This window comes from Piliocolobus tephrosceles, chromosome 5 (assembly GCF_002776525.5).
Source record: "Piliocolobus tephrosceles isolate RC106 chromosome 5, ASM277652v3, whole genome shotgun sequence".
Lineage (NCBI taxonomy): Eukaryota > Metazoa > Chordata > Mammalia > Primates > Cercopithecidae > Piliocolobus > Piliocolobus tephrosceles.
Genome location: NC_045438.1, coordinates 163,341,201 through 163,363,077, shown reverse-complemented (window position 1 = coordinate 163,363,077; position 21,877 = coordinate 163,341,201).

Here is a 21,877-nt window from a genome sequence, read left to right as displayed (position 1 = left end):
TTAACTCAAAAGTCCAAGTCCAAAGTCTCATCTGAGACAAGGCAAGTATCTTCTGCCTATGATCCTGTAAACTCAAAAGCCAGTTAGTTACTTCCTAAATATAAATGAGATATAGGCATTGGGTAAATACATCTCTTTCAAATGGGAGAAATTGGCCAAAACAAAGGGGCTATAGGCCCCATGCAAGTTCAAAATCCAATAGGGCGGTCATTAAACCCTAAAGTTCCAAAATGATCTCCTTTGACTCCATGTCTCATATCCAGGTCAGACTGATGCAAGAGGTGAGCTCCCATGGCCTTGGGCAGCTCTGCCCCTGTGGCTTTGCAGAGTACAGTCCCCCTCCTGACTGCTTTCATGGGCTAGCGTTCAGTGTCTGTGACTTTTCCAGGCACATGGAGCAAGCTGTTGGTGGATCTACCATTCTGGGGTCCGGAGGATGGTGGCCCCCTTCTCACAGCTCCTCTAGGCAGTGGGCCAGTGGGACCTCTGTGGTGGGGGCTCTGACCCCATATTTCCCTTCCACACTGCCCTAGCAGAGGTTCTCCATGAGGGCTCCACACCTGCGGCAGACTTCTGCCTGGACATCCAAGTGTTTCCATACATCCTCTGAAATCTAGGTGGAGGTTCCAAACCTCAATTCTTGTCTTCTGTGCACCCATAGGACCAACACCACGTGGAAGCTGCCAAGTCTTGGGGCTTGCACCCTGCAAAGCCACAGGGCTGGAGTTGCCCAAGGCCATGGGAGCCCACCTCTGAAGTGATGGCCCATGCTGTACCTTGGCCCTTTTTAGCTAGGCTGAAGCAGTTGGGACACAGGGCACGAAGTCCTCAGGCTGCACACAGCGGGGGGGGGGGGACCTGGACCTGGCCCAGGAAACCATTTTCCCTCCTAGGCCTCCAAGGCTGTGATAGGAGAGGCTTCTGTGAAGGTGCCTGACATGCCCTGGAGACATTTTCCCCATGTTAAATGTCTTGGCATTTAACATTTGGTTCCTTGTTACTTATGCAAATTTTGCAGCTGGCTTGAATTTCTCCCCAGAAAATGGGGGGTTTCTTTTCTATCACATCGTCAGGCTGCAAATTTTCCAAACATTTGTGCTCTGCTTCCTCTTGAATGCTTTGCCTTTTAGAAATTTCTCCCACCAAATACAATAAATCATCTCTCTCAAGTTCAACGTTCCACAGATCTCTATGGCAGGGGAAAATACCACCAGTATTGTTGCTAAAGCATACTAAGCATGACCTTTACCCTAGTTTCCAACAAGTTCCTCATCTCCATCTGAGACCACCTCAGCAGAGACTTCATTGTCCATATCACTATAAGTGTGTCCATCAAAGCTATTCAATGAGTCTCTAAGAAGTGCCCAACTTTCCCACATCTTCCTGACTTCTGAGCTTTCCAAACTGTTCCAACCTCTGCCTGTTACACAGTTCAAAGTTGCTTCCACATTTCAGGTATCTTTACAGCAGCAACTCACTACCAAAAGTTCCAAAGTTGCTTCCACATTTCAGGGATCTTTACAGCAGCAACTCACTACTCAAAGTTCCAAAGCTGCTTCCACATTTCAGGTATCTTTACAGCAGCAACTCATGACCCAATAATAATTTACTGTATTACTCTGTTCTCAAGCTGCTAATAAAAACATACCTGAGACTGGGTAATTTATAAAGAAAAGACGCTTAATCTACCCATAGTTCAGCATGGCTGGGGAGGCCTCAGGAAACTTACAATCATGACAGAAGGGGAAGCAAACACATCCTTCTTCATATGGCAGCAGGAAGGAAAAGAATGAGAGCCAAACAAAGGAGAAGCCCCTTATAAAACCATCAGATCTCATGAGAACTTACTATCATGAGAATAGTATGGGATAAACTGCTCCCATGATTCAATTACTTCCCACCAGGTCCTTCCCATGACCTGTGGGGATTTTGGAAACTACAATTCAAGATGAGATTTGGGTGGGGACATGGCCAAGCCATATCAGGTGTATACCTAGAAGTGGAATTGCTGGATCATATGGTAATTCTATTTTTAATTTTTTGAACAGTCAGTCTTTCATGCTGTTTTCCATAGTGACTGCACCATTTTACATACCCATTAACAGTGGTCAAGGGTTCCAACTTCTCCACATCCTCACCAACATCTGGTTTTCTGATAGCTGTCATCCTAATAGATGTGAGGTGGTATCTGATTGTAGTTTTGATTTGCATTTCCTAATATTAGTGATGCTGAGCATCTTTTCACATGCTTATTGGCCATTTGTAAATCTTTTTTGGAGAAAGTTCTATTCAAGTCCTTGCCCATTTTTAAATCGTTTTGTTGTTTTTGTTGTTGTTGAATGTTAGGAATTCTGTGTACATTCTGGATATTAATTTCTTATTATGAAGGGATTATGAGATTTCAGTGGGTTTTTCTTTTGCAAGAGTGGGCTCCCACAGCCTTGGGAAGCTTATTATGAAGGGATTAATATCCAGAATGTTAACAACAAACTCCCTTATCCCTTATCAGGTATATCATTTGCAAATATTTTCTCCATTCTGTGGGTTGCCTTTTTACTTAGTTGATAGTGTCTTTTTAAAATTTTAATTCTAACTGTAAATATTAATAGTAAACATTATGGGACACAATATGCTATTTTGATATAGTTTACATGTTTTAATGTATGTAACAATGTTTACTATGTTTCAAAGCAAGTTCTCACACTCCATGAACATGCAAAAATAAATATGATATGTTCTGCTCAGTGCCTGCTCCTGCAGCTCCCAAAGTTTATCCCATTAAAAGGCAGGGAACTGGTTACCATGGGGTAGAGAATAACTTCCAGGCTGTCCCCATCTACCACAGAACTATGCTACTTTTGATCCAGGAAGAGTTCCAGGACAGCATAAGGGGTACTGACACAGAAGGTATCTAGCTTGTTTCCTAAGGTGAACTCATTGTTGAAGCCAACATCTGCAACCTTGATGTTCAGATCAACATCCAAAAGTAGGTTCTCTGGCTTTAAGTCTCTGTGAACAATCTTGTTCTTGTGGCAGTACTGCCCAGTGGATCCCATCGGGTAGAGTTTGTCTCTAGTTTCTTTCTCTTCATGTGGTCATGGCCCCGTAAGTGGGCCTTGACCTTCTCCTTCACTAGCAGCAGCCATGACCAGGAAGAGTATTCCCAGGTTTCCAGCACCTCCAATAGTTTCACAGTGTTGAGGTGATTCAGGGCCTTCATGCTCTGGACTTAAAAGTGTCATCTCTGGAAGCTGGGATTACAGATGTGAGCCACTGCACCTGGCCAAACTTTGGTGATTATGAAGAGTACTGCACTAGACGTGGAGTGCAGAATCTCTTCCATATATTGATTTCCTTTCTTTTAGGTGTATACTACATAAGTTTTAATCCTTGAAAGTCCTGTTTTAACTTACATAAGGCTATATTAACTATTTTAACTGTGAATCTGTGGGATCCCATTTTATTATTTTTATTATTTATTTATTTATTTATTGAGAGGGAGTCTCCATCTGTTGTCCAGGCTGGAGTGCAGTGGTGCAATCTCGGCTCACTGCAACCTCTGCCTCTCGGGTTCAAGCGATTCTCCTGCCTCAGCTTCCCAAGTTGCTGGGATTATAGTACAGGCAGCCACCATGACTCCTGGCTATTTTTTGTGTTTTTAGTAGAGATGGGGTTTCGCCATGTTGGCCAAGCTGGTCTTGAACTCCTGACCTCAGGTGATCTGCCTGCCTCAGCCTCCCAAAGTGTTAGGATTACAAGTGTGAGCTACCGTGCCCAACCACTGGGATCCCATATTTCTTGGAGGCTTTGTTGGTTTCTTCTCACTCTTTTTCTCTCTGATCTTGTCTTCTTGCTTTATGTCATTAAGTCGATATTCAATCACTGATATCCTTTCTTCCACATGATCAATTCAGCTATTGAAGCTTGTGTATGCTTCACGAAGTTCTTGTGCTGTGTTTTTCAGTTCCATCAGGTCATTTAGATTCTTCTCTACACTGCTTATTCTAGTTAGCAATTCATCTAATCTTTCTTCAAGGTTATTAACTTCCTTGCAGTGGGTTAGAACATGCCCATGTAGCTCAGAGGAGTCTGTTATTACCGACCTTCTGAAGCCTGCTTCTGTCAATTCTTCAAACTCTTTCTTCCTCCAGTTTTGTTCCCTTGCTGGTGAGGAGTTGTGATCCTTTGGAGGAAAAGAGGCATTCTGCTTTTTGGAATTTTCAGCCTTTCTGTGCTTGTTTTTCCCCATCTTTTTGGTTTTATCTAATTTTGGTCTTTGATGTTGGTGACCTACGGATAGGGTTTTTGTGTGGATGTCCTTTTTGTTAATGTTGATGCTATTCCTTTCTGTTTGTTAGTTTTCCTTCTAACAGTCAGGCCTCTCAGCTGCAGGTCTGTTGGAGTTTGCTGGAGGTCCACTTCAGATCGTGTTTGCCTGGTTATCACCAGCAGAGGCTGCAGAACAGGAAAGATTGCTGCCTGATCCTTCATCTGGAAGCTTCATCCCAGAGGGGCACTTGCCACATGCCAGCCAGAACTCTCCTGTATGAGGTGTCTGTTGGCCCCTACTGGGAGGTGTCTGCCAGTCAGGCTACACGAGGGTCAGGGACACACTTGAGGAGGCAATCTGTCTGTTATCAGAGCTCGAACACTGTGCTGGGAGAACCACTTCTCTCTTAAGAGCTGCCAGGCAGGGTCGTTTAAGTCTGCTGAAGCTGTGCTCACAGCTGCCCCTTCCCCCAGGTGCTCTGTCCCATTGAGATGGGGGTTTTATCTATAAGTCCCTGACTGAGGCTGCTGCCTTTTGTTCAGAGATGTCCTGCTCACACACGTGGAATCTAGAGAGGCCATTGCCTTGCTAAGCGTGGTGGGCTCCACCCAGTTCAAACTTCCCGGAGGCTTTGTTTACACTGTGTGTATAAAACTGCCTACTCAAGCCACAGCAATGGCGGATGCCCCTCCCTGCTCCAAGCTCCAGCATCCCAGATTGATCTCAGACTGCTGCACTAGCAGTGAGAATTTCAAGCCAATTGATCTCAGCTTGCTGGGCTCCGTGGGTGTTGGACCCACCAAGTCAGGCATCAGAGGGAATCTCCTGGTCTGCCAGTTGCAAAGACTGTGGGAAAAGCACAGTATCTGGGCAGTAGTGTACTGGTCCTCCTGGTACAGTCTCTCATGGCTTCCGTTGGCTAAGAAAGGGAAATCCCCTGACTCCTTGCACTTCCCAGGTGGGGCGACACCTCGCGCTGCTTTGGCTCACCCTCTGTGGGCTACACCCACTGTCCAACCAGTCCCAGTGAGATGAACCAGGTACCTCAGGTGGAAATGCAGAAATAACCCATCTTCTTAGTTGATCTTGCTGGGAGTTGCAGACCGGAGCTGTTCCTATTCAGATATCTTGCCAGAAATCCCCATCAGTCTCTTTTATTTTAGCTGTTCTGGAGGATGTGTGGTGATATCTCATTGATTTTAATTTGCTTTTGCATGATTATTAAGGAAATTGAACACATTTGGATTTTTTTTTGTAAATTATCTATTCTGCCTTCTACTCATGTTTCTATTGTCTTTTTCTTATTGTTTATAAGAGTTCTCTGCACATTCTAGATGTGATCCCTTTGTCAATTACATGTGTATATATATTTTCTCCCACACTAAAACTTGCCTCTTCACTTTCTTAATGGTGTCTTTTGATAAATAAAAATTATTAATTTGAATGTGGCCTAATTTATCAATCTCTTCCTTTACAGCTGTTGGTTTTTGTGATCTGTTTAAAAAATATTTCCCTACTCAGAGTTATAAAAATAATTTATTTTATTTTTTAATATTTACATTTAAAGCTACATTCCTTCTGAAACTGATTTTTGTGGGCAGTTTAGGATATGTTTCAAGATTTTCTTTTTATACATGGCTATCTAATTGATCTGTCAGCATTAATTTCTTAAATATATTTTTAATTTTTTTTGTATTTTTTGTAGAGATGGGGTCTTGCTATGTTGCCCAGACTGGTCTCAAACTCCTGAACTCAAGTGATCCACCCACCTTGGCCTCCCAAAGTGCTGAGATTAAAGGTGTGAGCCACTGTGTCTAGCTACTTGTATTTTTGTACCCGTTAACCTCTTTTCACCTGTCCCTGCTTCCCACGACCCTTCCTGGCCTCTGGTAACTGCTGGATAGAGTATATCTTCATGAGATCCACTTTCTTCAGTTCCACTTGATTGAGAACATGCAGTATTTGATTTTCTGTTTCTGAGTTACTTTACTTGGGATAACAGCCTCCAGCTCCATCCAAATTACATTACTGCAAATGACAAGATTTCATTCCTTTCTATGGCTGCATAATATTCTGGTGTGTGTGTGTGTGTGTGTGTGTGTGTGTGTCACGTTTTCTTTCTTCGTTCTTCTGTTGATGGGTATGATCTCGGCTCACTGCAACCTCCGCCTCCAATGTTTAAGCAATTCTCCTGCCTCACCCTCCTGATTAGCTAGGACTACAGGCGTGTGCCACCACACCCAGATATTTTCTGTATTTTTGGTAGAGACAGTATTTCACCATGTTGGCAGGGCTGGTCTCAAACTCCTGGCCTCAAGTGATCTGCCTGCCTCAGCCTCCCAATGTGCTGGGATTACAGATGTGAGCCACTGCACCTGGCCAAATTTTGGTGATTATGAAGAGTACTGCACTAGACGTGGAGTGCAGAATCTCTTCCATATATTGATTTCCTTTCTTTTAGGTGTATACTACTTAAGTTTTAATCCTTGAAAGTCCTGTTTTAACTTACATAAGGCTATATTAACTATTTTAACTGTGAATCTGTGGGATCCCATTTTATTATTTTTATTATTTATGTATTTATTTATTTATTGAGAGGGAGTCTCCATCTGTTGTCCAGGCTGGAGTGCAGTGGTGCGATCTCGGCTCACTGCAACCTCTGCCTCTCGGGTTCAAGCGATTCTCCTGCCTCAGCCTCCCAAGTTGCTGGGATTATAATACAGGCAGCCACCATGACTCCTGGCTATTTTTTGTGTTTTTAGTAGAGATGGGGATTTGCCATGTTGGCCAAGCTGGTCTTGAACTCCTGACCTCAGGTGATCTGCCTGCCTCAGCCTCCCAAAGTGTTAGGATTACAAGTGTGAGCTACTGTGCCCAACCACTGGGATCCCATTTTAATCAAGCCAATTTGTAAGTACCAAAAATTTGATTCTTTAAATTTATTATTCATTGTGTTAGCACATTTATTCCCAATATCAGATATTTTAGGGCAATGGCTAGCTACGATGACTATGGGACATTTAGGCAAGAGTATAGTTAAAGTGAGCCACACCTATTTTTCCTCTATTTTATATTTAGTTTCCTAAGATTATAGGGGGTACAGTGTTTAAACTTAGTGGCATCTCAAAGTATAATTTGAACTTCTGCATTGATTAAGTCTATGAATTGGAAACTTTTGAATTTCCAGTTGGGTTAAATTATGGACCTTTGTATATGTAAACATACATAAATATTAAAATTTAAAAATATTATGGACATGTAATTTATTTATTTACCTCTTATTTTTCCCCCATATCTAGGTTGGTTTTTCCTTCTTAGGCTTCAAAGACTCCCACTCCACATCCCACAGATTGGGGTTTGCACTTAAAGAGTAATCGCAGTCTCTCTATTTAGACCCAACAGTACATTTAGACGTCTCGTGTCTAACCATGTGTAACAATGCACTTAGACCCCTTGCCTGAAGTTTCAGTCCTTTTTCATTGTCTATCTGGGCAAAATCATTTATTTATTTATTTATTTTTAAAATGGGGTCTGGCTCTGTTGCCCAGGCTGGAGTGCAGTGGTACCATCTCAGCTCACTGCAACCACCTCTTAGGCTCAAGCCATCCTCCCCACTCAGTCTTCCAAGTAGCTGGGACTACAGGCATGCGCCACTACGTCCTGCCGACTTTTGTACTAATTTTTGTATTTTGGGTAAAGACAGGGTTTTGCCATGTTGCCCAGGCTGGTCTCTAACTCCTGTGCTCCAGCGATCAGCCCACCTTGGCCTCCCAAAGTGTTGGGATTACTGAGCCACCATGGGCAGCATGGCAAAATTGTTCAGAATTCCTTATATCTCTAGGTGGGAAACAAAAACTTTTTCTGTCTCCTGTCTCCAATGCTTTTTATCCTTCAGTGTTTACTGGATAAACTCTGGTGGTTCCGAGTGTAGTGGCCCTGCCTGTAGACAGTGGTCTTCTTTTCCACAGTGTCCCAAGCAACCTTGCTAGGGTGGGGTCAGCATCTAGCCAGGCTACCGTGGCCTTGCACGAATTTTCTAGGCTACAGGCCCCTGTTGAGTTCATAGGCAGCAGTGCTCTATAAAGTCTGGGCACACTGCTGGGTGCTCTGCACTCCTAAATGAACGGCATGACTCACTCTGGGGTTTTAAGAGGGGCCAGAAGGAAATGCTGCTTGTTCTTTTTCCTTTTTCCTTAGACATCGTACCATGGGTCTCCAATGATGGGATCTCATATTACAGTCAGGGATGAATACAGTCAGCAACAACATGAGACTAGGTCCAGAACAGCACCTTTGGGGGGCCATGGCCCGAGGCGGATGCCCCACATTGACTCCGTGTGGGGCCGGAAACGTGAACGGCTCCAAAACACATCCTCCCTCTACTCAACACGGTGGCCTGAAATGTCCGGACCAAGGCGTGTCAGGCCTGTGCTTGCAGGATGCATGTGAAAGCATCAAGTTCACAGATGCTGCCAATGAGGTCCACACACCCCAGCCCTGATAGCTCCCTCTGCGCCCGGAGCCAGGCTGGGGTGCAGTGTGTAGACTCCATGCCCCGATTTACTTTCGGTGTGGTTGGGTGGGTGACAAATGGGATTGCTTCAACCTTTTAGCCACTTTCCCTTGATTTCTCACAAGCCCCAAATATGGGTTGTGCTAGTCCAGAGACACCTCCAGCCTTGTCAGACTTGGGGCGAGCTGTCCCATGCTGGCTCTGATTGGCAGCACAGGCCAGGTAGCGGCCAAAGGCCCCTTTGAAGGAAACAGTGCAGTGAGCGCCCTCAGCCTGCTACTCACAAAGGCTCTGGAGGAGAGGGGGAGGAAGTCCGTAAGCCAGCGTCTTTGCTCCCAGGTTCTGGGGTTTCTGATCTGCCAGAAGGAGAAAAGGCAAAGGTGGGTATGGGGCTGAGGCAAAGCTTCACAGGGAGGTGCAGTAAACATGCTCGCCTTGGGCAGACCCCCACAAAGATCAAACAAGGGAGGGACAAAAAACTGTCTATATTTACCTTTGAACAGCTTTCCTCCTCCCTGCTCCTCTGGTCACCTCCAACTTTCTTGCTAGATCAATTCCTGGTTTCTGGGATGCAATTTGTGCAGAACCCAGGTGCTAGGAAAATTTTTAAAAAAAGAAAATTATAGCATCCAGAAAGGTTAAATGGATGACAGAATAAAGAGATAGGCAGAGGCCAGATGTGATGGCTTGGACCTGCAATCCCAGCACTCTGGGCGGCTGAGGTGGCAGGATTGCTTGAACTCAGGAGTTCGAGACCAGCCTGGGCAACACAGCAAGACTCCTGTCTCTACAAAAATAAAAAGATGAGCAGGGTGAGTGGTGCATGCCTGTAGTCCCAGCTACTCAGGAGGCTGAAGTGGGAGGATCACTTGAGCCCAGGAGTTTGAGGATGCAGTGAACCATGATTGGGCCACTGTACTCCAGCCTGAGTGACAGAGTGAGACCCTGTCTCTATAAAGAGAGAGAGAGAGAGAGACAGAGTGAGAGAGGCAGAGAATGGAGAGTGAAGGAGAGAGAAGAGAGAGGGGGTCCTTGCGGGCTGGATCTTACACAGTTGAGGGTGTCACAGGCAGGGTCTTCAGGAGGCTGCCATGCTGGTGGTCAGGGAGTGTGGGGGACAGGGGAGATCAACAGGCATAATTTTTAATAGATATTTTGCTGTGTCTTAAGAACAAATGTTCCTTCTTAGCATTCCCTCAAAGGACTACATAAAGGTTTGGACTGCTTTCAGTCTTTCTTCATGTCAGGCTATTATTTTTTGGAAGGTGGCAAGGATGGGCCATATTGGGGTTCCATGTTTACATGGATAACATTGCACTGAGACTTGTGTTTTCATAAACAACAGTCAGTGAGGATTTTGCTGCTACCCAATTTTTATAGCAGAGCAGAAGCACTCCTGCTTTCATGTTTTGGACGATAGAAAAGGTGGGTGTGGGATCTAAGGACAGCAATCCTGACTTCACCTTCTTCCCCAAGGGCGGGGTCAGAAGCGCAGGTCTTCCTATTCTGATCTCAGTCTCGGAGGTAAATCAGGTACACCGGGCTTTTTTCCTGAAGAAACATCCACACAATGCCAAACAAGCTGGGGGACATCGAGCGGTTTGGCCTCCAAGGGTGGCAGAATAACCCAAGAGGGTGGTTTGGCTCCGGGTCTCTGCTTGATCCCCCGGCCTTGTTTCCACTCAGTTGTAACTGAGGATTGGCCGTTTCAGGCCGCGCACAAAGTCTTCGTGAGTTTTCTCAGCCGCAGCCTCTTGGGCCTCTGTGTTTTGGACGGCGAGGTCACACCGAGTGCAACCTCCAGGAGGCTGGTTGCTGAATGCAGGACGGGAGACCTGTGCAGGAGACACTGGGAATGAAGAGGGAAACCTGCCGGCCTGCAGACAGTTAAGGCAGCCGGGAAGCCGCGCGCTCCGTGGAGAACCTGTTAAAACACAGGCAGCCCCTTCAGTAGTTTACAGTCGAAAGAGTAGCTGCTGCTACTTGTGATTTCTTCCTTAAAGGGGATCAATTAGAGCCCTCAGATCGCGTCCCCAAAGGCCCTGGTCTGTGCCCGCTGACTCAGGAGAGGCCCATAGCGCCCCCTTCTGCGACCGAGGCACTTCTCCGTAATTGGTTTGAAAAACTGCAGCTGGATCCCGGCAGCGGCTGCTCCCGGGGTGGGTCCGGAGGGAGGGAGCGAGGAGGGAGCGGGACGGCTCAGCCTCCCGCCTCCCGGAGCCTCTCCTGAGGCTCCCACCCAGCGCCTTTCTTTCCTTCCTCCCTTCGTTGATTTCTGGGACCCCTCCCCCCAAACTTTTTTTAAAGCCTGGTCACGTGAGGTCTCCTCTGAGGTTTTGCTCTCCGCGGTCTGGGACGGCGTTTCTGGAGGCAGCACTTCCCGAGTCTCCGCCCCGCCGGAGCAGGCGACTCTGCTGTTTCTACCTTTGGTTGAATGCTCGTGTCTTGTTTTCTCTCCTGCATTCATTCTGTGCCCTGCTGTGCTAGAGCGCTGACCCTGCTCTGGTGACCCCATCGGCTTCCTGGGGAAGGCAGAGCCACTGCCATGTGTCCATGGGTAGCCGGGAGAGTGGACAGCAACTCCTGGCTTCTGGTCTGGAGAAGAAGGAGCTGCATTTGCCTTAGCCTGGGTTTCCTCCTCTGTAAAATGAAGAAGGCTGGATTAAATTAATCTGTTTTCAGATCCCCTTTTCTTTTTATTTATTTTATTTTATTTATTTGTTTATTTTTTGAGACTGAGTCCCACTCTGTCACCCAGGCTGGAGGGCAGTGGTGCCATCTGGGCTCACTGCAACCTCCACCTCCTGGGTTCAAGCGATTCTCCTGCCTCAGCCTCCGAGTAGCTGGGATTACAGGTGCCCACCACCACGCCCGGCTAATTTTTGTATTTGCATTTTTATTTATTTATTTTATTATTATTACTATTTTGAGACGGAGTCTCACTCTGTTGCCCAGGCTGGAGTGCAGTGGCACAATCTTAGTCCCCTGCAACCTCCACCTCCTGGGTTTAAGCGATTCTCTTGCCTCAGCGTCTTGAGCAGCTAGGATTATAGGCGCTCACCACCACACCCAGCTAATTTTTTATAATTTTTGATAGAGTCAGGGTTTCACCATATTGGCCAGGCGAGTCTTGAACTCCTGATCTCATGTGATCTGTCCACCTTGGCCTCCCAGAGGGCTGAGATTACAGACATGAGCCATCATGACTGGCCTAATTTTTGTATGTTTAGTAGAGACGGAGTTTCCCCATGTTGGCCAGGCTGGTCTTGAACTCCTGACCTCAGGAGATCCACAGACTTGGCCTCCCAAAGTGCTGGGATTACAGGCGTGAGGCACCACACCAGCTCAGATCACTTTTTCTTTCTGCTGATAAGAATTCTGTTCAAACAAAACTGCCAGGAAGCACACCCACAGAGCCCTGAGACTCAGCACCACTCCCTGGTTCCCAGCTCTGACAGGTCCCCAGCAGTACAGAGCTGCCCAGGGCACATCTGGAAAGCCAGCCAGGTTGGGTGCTCCCCAAGGCCCTCTCAGCTCTGACTTTCAGGGGTCTTGGGCTGTGGAGTTTTCAAGAGGGGCCCTGGAGACAAGAGGACTGGTGGCATCGCAGCCTTTCCCTTTCAGGTTGCTCAAGTGCCCTGGGCTGGTGGAGGGCTGGACACAGGAGAGAGGCAAGTGGCAACAGTGTTTATGCTGCAGAGGACTGTAGCCCCACTGTACCCTAAAGCGAGCTGGGGTAAACAGAGGGGTGTTCCCAGCCCCATCTCCGACTCCCCTTCCCCAGAGATGGGGTTGAAGAGGAAGGCCAGATGAAGCTTTGGCATTTTTTTTTCTCAGTGCGATGGAAAATTATGGAAAGATTTTATATACAGGGTTCAGCATGATACAATTTACACATTGAAAAGATTTACATGTTTAAAAAAACTAGACTAGGCCGGGTGCGGTGGCGCACGCCTGTAATCCCAGCACTTTGGGAGGCCAAGGCAGGCGAATCACTTGAGTTCAGGAGTTCAAGACCAGCCTGTCCAACATGGGGAAACCCCGCCTCTACTAAAAATACAAAAATGAGCCGGGTGTGGTGGTGCACGCCTATGGTCCCAGCTAGTCGGGAGGCTGAGACAGGAGAATCGCTTGACCCGGAAGGCAGAGGTTGCAGTGAGCCGAGATCACACCACTGCACTCCAGCCTGGGAGACAGAGTGAGACTCTGTCTCAATAAATGAATGAATAAATAAATAAATAAATAGATTTGACTAAAAGGTTGGAGAATGGGTTGAGAGGATAAGTCTGGAGGCAGGAAAAACTGAGCAATGTACTCACCAATCTTACGAAGAGTTGAAGGCACATCCAAGAGAAGTGAAGCCATAAGTTCACACAAACACTTGAGCAAGAATTGCTGTAAGCTGAAAGTGTGTGTCTCCCTCAAATTCCTATGTTGAAATCCTCACCCCCAAGGTGATGGTATTTGCAGGCAGAGCCTTCGTGAGGTGATTGGGTCATAAGAATGGGGCCCTCATGAATGGGATTACTGCCTTATAAAAGAGGACCCAGAGGGTTGGCCCTTTCTGCCATGTGAGGACACAGTGAGAAGGTGCCATGATGGACCAGGAAACAGGCCCTCAGCACACACCACATCTGCTGGTACTTTTGCTTGAACTTGCAGCCTCCAAAAGGGTGAGAAATAAGTGTTTGTGGTTTGTAAGCCACCCGGCTGTGGTATTTTCTTATAGCAGCCCAAATGGATTAAGACAGGAATGTACATAGCCACACTATTCATAATCCCCCCAAAGTGGACACAACCGTGATGTCCATGGGCAAACAAAAGCATACTGTTATTCACCCATGAATGGATAAACAAAAGAATATTGTCCGGCCATGAAGAGGAATCAAATGATATTGACGTGTGCTGCCACATGGAAACCTTTTAACAAACCTGAAAACATTATGCTGAGTGAAAGGAGACAGCTACAAAAGACCACATATCGTTGGATTCCATGTATATGAAATGTTCAGAACAGAGACACCTACAGAGACACAAAGGAGATCTGTGGTTGCCAGGGAGAGGAGAAGGGGAGATGAGTGGCTGCTCACGGGTGTGGGACTTATTTTGGGGTAATGGAATGTTCTGGAATAAGATAGTGGTGATGGTTGCACAACTTTGTGAAAACACTAGAAACTACTGAATTGTATGCTTTAAAAGGATGAATATTATGGCAGTGAATTATATCTCAATTTTTTTTTTAATGTAAAAAGAAGACCAAGCATCATAGCTCATTCTGTAGTCTGTGCTTTGGGAGGCCAAAGCAGTAGGATTATTTGAGGCCAGGAGTTCAAAAATCAGTCAGACCAACACAGAACCCACCTCTACAACAAATTTAAAAAATAGCTGGGCGTGGTGGAGCATGCCTGTAGTCCCAGCTAGTCAGGAGGCTGAAGCAGGAGGATTTCTTGAGCCCAGGAGTTCAAGGCTGCAGTGAGCTATGATCACACCACTGCACTCCAGCCTGGACAACAGAGCAAGATCCTATCTCTTAAAAAAAAAAAAAGTAAAAAGAAGAGAGGGAAAGAGAGAAAAAGATGATGGGAACTGGGACAAAGATAGTCGTGGAGATGGATGAAGTAGTTTCTAGAACTTACAGGAAAAAAAAGGAATAAAGTGTGCCAACAGGTTAGATATAGAGTGTGAGAGAGAAGAGTGGAGGCTGGTTCTCAGGCCCCAGAAGCATAAGCCTGCGTGGAGCGTGGCATCAATGAGCAAGGCGGGTGTGGAGGATGAGAAGCGGGCCCACAAGATGGGAAGGGAACCTGTGTGCAGATGGTGCCCTGAACATGCTGCCTTGAGGAGGGACCTCTACATGGGGTGGCCGGGCAGAGAGAGCCTGGTGAATGGAATGAAGCCACAGTCAGGGGAATCATCAGGCCACCCTCCTGTCTGCTCCCCTGTGTCCTGGGCTCTGCAGCTCCCTCCATCCCAGCTCCTTTCTTGCCTTCTTTACAGGGATTCTACCTCCTCTAGCAAGCATGCCTTCCCCACCTTCCCCACCCTAGGCTGGGCCCTGGGCTCGTCTTTATCTTTGCGATGGGTGGCTATGAGGGTTTAAGAGTGAGTGCCTCCCAGTCTGTGTGCCCTACTAGGACAGGGATCTCGTTGGGTTTTGTTTGTTTGTTTGTTTTTGTTTGTTTTCAACTTCATAACCAGACCAAGTTCTGGTACATGGCAGGTATGCGAGACATGGTTGCTGAACTGGACTAAATTTTTATTTAGAGTTGGTCCATTCTCTTAATTACCTATCTGACCCTCATTCTTAGGCTACAATGGCCAAAACCCCATGTGGCACTCCAGGTGTGGACCTGCCACAAGGCAGTTGTGTGTGGGAGAGATCACAGCGTGGGGTTAACTGGGCTGGTTCCCAGTCTTGGTTCTGTCCTGAGCTCGTTGTTTCTCTTCAGCAGGCTGAACATAAATAAATACCTCTCGGACTTCGTTACTCCCCTATAAAGTAAGGCCTGTGCCCTAGATGTCCCTGGAGACAGCGCCATCTGGTGGAACTTTCTGTAATGATGGCGCTGTTCTGTCTGTGCCATCCAACATGGGAGCCAGGCGGGACACACGGTGACTGAGCACTGGGACCGAATGCCGCGTGGCCAAGAGCCACTCAGCTCTAAGGTCGCCCCAGCGTTATGACGCCAGTTCCTGTATCTTCTCTACACATTCTTTCCTTCAGCCTGTTGTTTTTAAGTTTTTACGTAGGAAAGTAGAAAATTCAGAATATGTTTCACCAGGTTTTTGTTTGGCGAAATGTCAACATGTTTATAACAGAGTTAAGATAAAGGAAACCTTTTGGGTTATTTTGGAGAATTGAGGGCAAGACAAAAGGCTCCCTAACTGCAGGGAAAGGGGAGGCAAGTCATGACCTCTGAGAGGGCCTGGTGGTGTCTGTGAGCACATGAGATGTGCCTGTCACCCCGACTCTGCCAAGGCAGCATGCAAACAGCCCCTATTGTACTTCCACTTTCTGCCTGGAGGCCCAAGCAACTGAAGGCTGTTGCATCAGCCCAGCGGAGGCCCAAGCAACTGAAGGCTGTCGCATTAGCCCAGCTGCTGGGAAAGGCCAATTTGGAATCCCAGGACTTACTGCCAAACCTATGGGCCTGTCCCCAGTACATGTAAAAGTACACCCCCTCCAGCATCAACATGCTACTTATAGGAGTGTTTCTCAACTGGGGGCAGTTTTGTCCCCTGGGGACATTTGGTGGTGACAAATGAGGGAGGGGGTGCTACTGGCATCTAGTGGGCAGAGGCCAGGGATGCTGCTAAACGTCCCGCAGCCCACAAGACAGCCCCCACAACAGAGTTATTCAGCTGCCCCAGACCTCAGTAGTGCTGAGGTTGTGATACCTTGATTTATGGCATCATTTCCTCCAAAAATACAAAGCTCTATTACTTGGATCCCTGGAGCAGAAGTAACTTTTGAATAAACAAAATGTCTTATTTTCAGACAATTTCATCATCTGGTTCTCTTTATTAAGTATGAATAAGGCCAGCAGTTCTTTTTGTTTCCTGCTATTTACATCATGTGCAATTTTATTAATATCTCAGGTAGGTAGAGTGCAAATGACATAACCAATTAAGTGAAAACAGAATCATCACATTTAAAAAATTATATTGATCAACGGAAACACTCAATCTTATATAAAAGGCATATTTTCCTACTTTGTTCTTGCATAATTTCGACTTTCTTTTCCTACTTTCATAGGAAAAAATATATACGCATATATTTGTGCACATTTTAAACAGGCTATACTTTGTGATTACAACTAGGCTGTAAAAATGCTAGTATTTATAAATGCAGTTCGATAATATTTACCATAAAATATCATCAAGTACTTAATATTTAGATTCAATAATTTCATACATATTAATTAACTATGAGCAGTCTTGCAAGATAATATTTTCTGGTTTCATTGAGGGAAACCAAGACGTAATAAGGGATTAGCAGTACCCTCAAGGCTGTAAGAAGGAGCAAGTTCCAAATATTCCTATATTTCTCTTTCTTGGATCTCTGTATACAAATTAGCAAATAATTACCTTTTAGTTTTAATAGCTCAACTTTTTATTCACTGTTTTTTAAAACTGAGCTTCATTGAGCTATAATAACATGTATTGAAATTAAAAGATACAGTTTAATGAGTTATGACTATTGTTTTTAAACTTATTGTTTACAGCAAAATTTGTTAAATGTACAATAAAAATAGATTTCAGAGGCGCAGTTTGACTACACAGTGTCTTAGTGCATGGCAAAGACCATAGCTGTTCAGTAAGTCAATAAAATCTCAGTAATTTTGTCACATTGGGAGAAAGTCCAGTGTCACTGAACAGGAAGAATTTTGAACTGAGAATGTCTGTAGTTTTATTATGAATTAGGAGTTAGGGTATCCTGCTGTGAAGTCACAGTACAACTGACTTTACTTTTGAATCTCGCTGTCTTCATCCGGACGGGGATGGAGACTAAAAGAGGATTAGGCTAAAAGATCTCCCGGGTTCCTTGCAGCCCAAATCCGCTGTGGCTTCCAGTCCATGCTTTCAGAACAGTCACCCCGGCCACTCCCTCCTGGAACTCCTCCTCCGCGCCTCCTGTCCCTCCACACCCTCCTGCTTTTCCTCCTCTTCCTCATCCTGCTGCTCTTCCTAGTCCTTCCCTGCCTCTTCCAAAATGTGGGAATTCCGCAGGCTTTACCCCGGCCTCTGATCCTGGCACTGCCTGCTCTTCATGGCGGTAGCAGCCTCCTACCTGTTGGCAATGCCCGAGTCTGTGTCTCCACCCCAGCTTCCCACTCCCCCCACCCCCGCGGCCCCGGGAAACATCACTCGGCCTCAGGGTATTTGTCCATGGGTGTCCACGGCAGGTCCAACTCCCCACGCCCAGACAGACTCCCCTCCTTGTCCCTCCCACCCCACATACTGCTTCTCTCCCCATTTTCCTTGTTCAGGTGAAAAGCACCAGCGCTCATTTCAATCTCAGAATAACTCCAGGGGTGTGTTCTTCCTGCCACACGGAATCTGTATACTAGAGATGAAACAACTAGGCCGGGCACGGTGGCTCATACCTGTAATCCCAGCCAAGGAGGATGGATCACTTGAGGTCAAGAGTTCGAGACCAGCCTGGCCAACATGGTGAAACCCTGTCTCTACTAAAAATACAAAAATTAGCTGGGCGTGGTGGCAGGCGCCTATAATCCCAGCTACTCAGGAGGCCGAGGCAGGAGAATCGCTTGAACCAGGGAGGGAGAGGCTGCAGTGAGCCTAGATTCCACCGTTGCACCAGCCTGGGTGACAGAGTGAGACTCCGTCAAAAAAAAAAAAAAAGGAAAGGAAAGGGAAGAAAGAAAGAGAGTGAGTGATACAGAAAGAAAGAAAGAAAAAGAAAGAAAGAAAAGAAAAGAAAGAAAGAAAGAAGAAGGAAGGAAGGAAGGAAGGAAGGAAGGAAGGAAGGAAGGAAGGAAGGAAGGAAAAAGGAAGGAAACAAAGTGAGGCTTAGGGAAGTGGAGGAGCATGTCTAAGCCACACAGCCCTCCAGTGGTGGAGACTGGATTTAAAATCAGGGGTGTCTGACTCCAAGGCTAGGGCCCTTGACCACTGCCCTACACCCCTGCATGTGCCCCAGCCTGTCCTCAATGCCTCCCCCTCACCACTCACCGCCGCCAGGACCCGAGACTCAGAGGGCTCTCAGGTCCGCTCCTCCAAGGACTCTACCCCTGGCTCGGTTCACCCACCCTCATCCTCGCCTGGTTAAAACCATCTCCTAACCAGTCTCCTGTCTTCCTCTCTTCAAGCCACACTTTAAGCTGAGAAAAGGCGCTGTTCCTACAACACAGATCAGGCCACTCCCTTGCTTAAAACACTCCAGTGGCAGTCTACAGCTTCTGGGACAAGAGCCAGCCCTTCACTTGGCAGCAGCCTCTCCATCTTCGTCTCCAGCCTTACAGTCCGATCTCATTATTTCTGGATTCCGTACTTGCAAATTCACCTCTTCACTAAAACGTATTTGTAAACCAAATCAATACTTGTGGCTTCACAGTGATTCGCAGGCTTGTACAGAGCAGGGAAAATATCTGAGTAGTGCAAGGCACCTGTTCCCAGCTGAGGCGAAGCCAGGTGACCCCTCTGCCTTCTTGTCCCAGCTCTCACACTAGAAACAAGTGGTCCTTCCTGCTGTCTATCCAGGGCCATGCTTTTGCATTTCTGTACTTTTTTGGTGATTTTGCGGTTTAAAATGTCCCCGGGCACGGTGCTGAAGTGCTGTCTACTGTCTCTGAGTGCAGGAGGCTGCGATGTGCCTGTGGAGACAATATGTGAGCTGGGTGAGCTGCCTTCGGCGTGAGCCGCATGAGCTGCCTTCGGCATGAGCTGCATGAGCTGCCTTTGGCGTGAGTTGCAGTGCTGTTGGCAGTAAGTTCAGTGTTACTGAATCAACAGCCAGGTACATCGAGGCCATGGAAGAGGAAATTCACTTCTGCAGGCCCCTCTGGAAAGTGCTTCTATAGTAGGTTGTGAAACTACAGAAAAGAAAGAAAAGCAGCTGAATGTGTGGATTCGTGAGATGATGTCTGATACAGTTTGGATGTTTGTCCCATTCAAATCTCATGTTGAAATGCGACCCCCAGTGTGGGAGGCGGGGCCTGGTGGGTGGTGTTGGGTCATGGAGCCTGGTCCCTCACGAATGGCTTGGAGTCATCCTTGCAGTAATGAATGAGTTCTCGCTCTTCTGAATTTCCATGAGAACTGATTGTTAAAAAGAGCCTGGCATCTCTTCCTCTCTTTCTTGCTTCCTCTCTCGCCATGTGACTCGCCGGCTCCCCTGTGCCTTCTGCCATGAGCGGAAGCAGCCTGAACCCCCTAGCAGAAGCAGACGCTGGCACCACGCTTCCTGTACAGCCTGCAGAACCCAGAGCCAAATAAACTTTTCTTTATAAATTACCCAGCCTAGGTATTCCTTTATAGAAATGCAAAGACTGACAATAAATGATTTTTTTTTTTTCAAAAAGCGTGGTAGCAACACTGTTGTGAGTCTGAAAGTCAAAGAAGTTTACAGTCAGGACAATGTTAAGCCCTTCTCAGCTAGCGCTGACTGGTTCGCATGTTCCAGAAGGTGATACAATGTGAACGAGGTGAAACCTGCAGGCGAGGCGGGTTCTGCAGATCAGGAGGCTGCGGGAGAGCTGTGAACACACCGTCTGAGTGCTGTACAGGAAAAGGTCATGTGAAAGGGCAGGTTCTCAGTGCTGACCAGACCTGTGTGTTCCACGGGTTTGTTGGTAAACAAGCCTATGTAACTAACACAAATAGTGTTTCAGCTGATAAAAATGTTGTAACCAGAGGTTCACAGAACCCAACCCATGCTTTCCCCAGGAGAAATAGCTCAGTATTTGCTAGTTCAGGGTTTGAAGCACATTGGTAGAAGGTAACTACCTCCAATCACAAGAATCGGCTGTGCTTCCCACTCTCCTTACCCCGGGGGCTCCAGTCCCATTGAACTCTCTGTAGCTGCCTGAAGTTGCTTTTCCTGGGGTGCCCTCTCCTCTCCGTCGAGTCACCCACATCCGTCCGTTAAGCCGCAGCCCCAGCGATGCCCGGGAAGTCTCTCGGGACCCTCCCCTAGGGCGGCTGAGAATCTCCTCTTCAGCGCCAGGTGGTGACGCGCCCTGCACACACCTCTGGCTCAGTGCGCATCACAGCGGTGAGACCAGCCACACTCCTGCACCTTCCCCACCAGCTGCTTCAAGGCAAGGCTCTTTCTTCTTCCCTCCTTCCTTCCTTCCTTCCTCCTTCCCTCCCTTCCTTCTTTCCCTTCCTTCCTTTCTTCCCTTCCTTCCTTCCCTTCTCTTTCCTTTCCCTCCTTCCCTCCCTCCCTTCCTTCCTTCCCTTCCCTTTCTTCCCTTCCTTCCTTTCTTTCCTCCCTTCCTTCTTTCCTTCTTTTCCTTCCTTCCCTTTTCTTTCCTTTCTTCCTTCCTTTCCTTCCTTTACCTTCCTTCCTTCCTTCCTTCCTTCCTTCCTTCCTTCCTTCCTCCCCCCCCACATATGTATGTATATATATTAGTATATGTGTATACATATAGACATGTTTGGGATGGCAGTGAAAAACAATACTTCAAGATATTTCTTATGTTGCACTTTTATTTTTAAATTAAACTACAGTATCATGCCTATTTACTTAATTTGATGTTGTGTTCTGGAATTTAGCATAGAGCCTGGCCCAAAGAAAGGATAATAAATATTCGCTGAAAAAAAGCACAAAGCTTAACAATTCTATTCATTTTACCTAACTGAAGTTCCTTGTGTCATCAATTTTTAATAAATAGTTTAAAATTAACATGTTAAATTAAGAGCATGTTCCCTTAAATATTTTAAGTAATTCCTCTGCCCCCTCTCTTTTTAATTTGAGCTATCTATAATAAAATCTTGTTGAGCAAAATAAACTCCAGTTTAATCCAAATTGAATAATTAAAAATGTGGAAGAAGTGGTCTGAATTAATGAGCCTTCTCAGTGTAATTCTAGAATATTGAGCCAGAGGAGATCTTAATTTACATGTGTGTTAATTAGGCCCTTCCAGGTTAGCCAAGGAGACAGGAAGGAAAGAACAGAGAGAGCCTCAGCAGGCTGCTGGAGCCTGAAAGGAAGATCATTCACAGGCAGCCCGCACATGGTTTCAACAGCAGCTCTGAGAGGCAACACCAGCTGCCTCCGCTGAGCTGGCATTTGCTGCTCCGGGAGCTGGGGCTGCTGTCACAGAGCCCTGGCCGCTCAGCCCTGCTTGGCCATGGTCTGTCCTGACTCGTTACTTCTACCACAGCTTTCTCTGCCTGCCATCTGCTTCTGTCCAGACTAGCGAGTGCTGATGGTCTCTACAGTTTCAAATTCAAATCCCTCTGCAAAGAAAGCATCCGATTGCTTCAGATAGTCACTCTCCTTCCTGCTGGACTGAGAACGTACATCGGTTTCTCTCCTGAGATAAAGGCCTTCCTCTAAATGAGCTTCCCTTCAGTTCAACACCTTCTCCTTGGGTCCGGACAGTGAGAAGACACAGTCTGCTTTC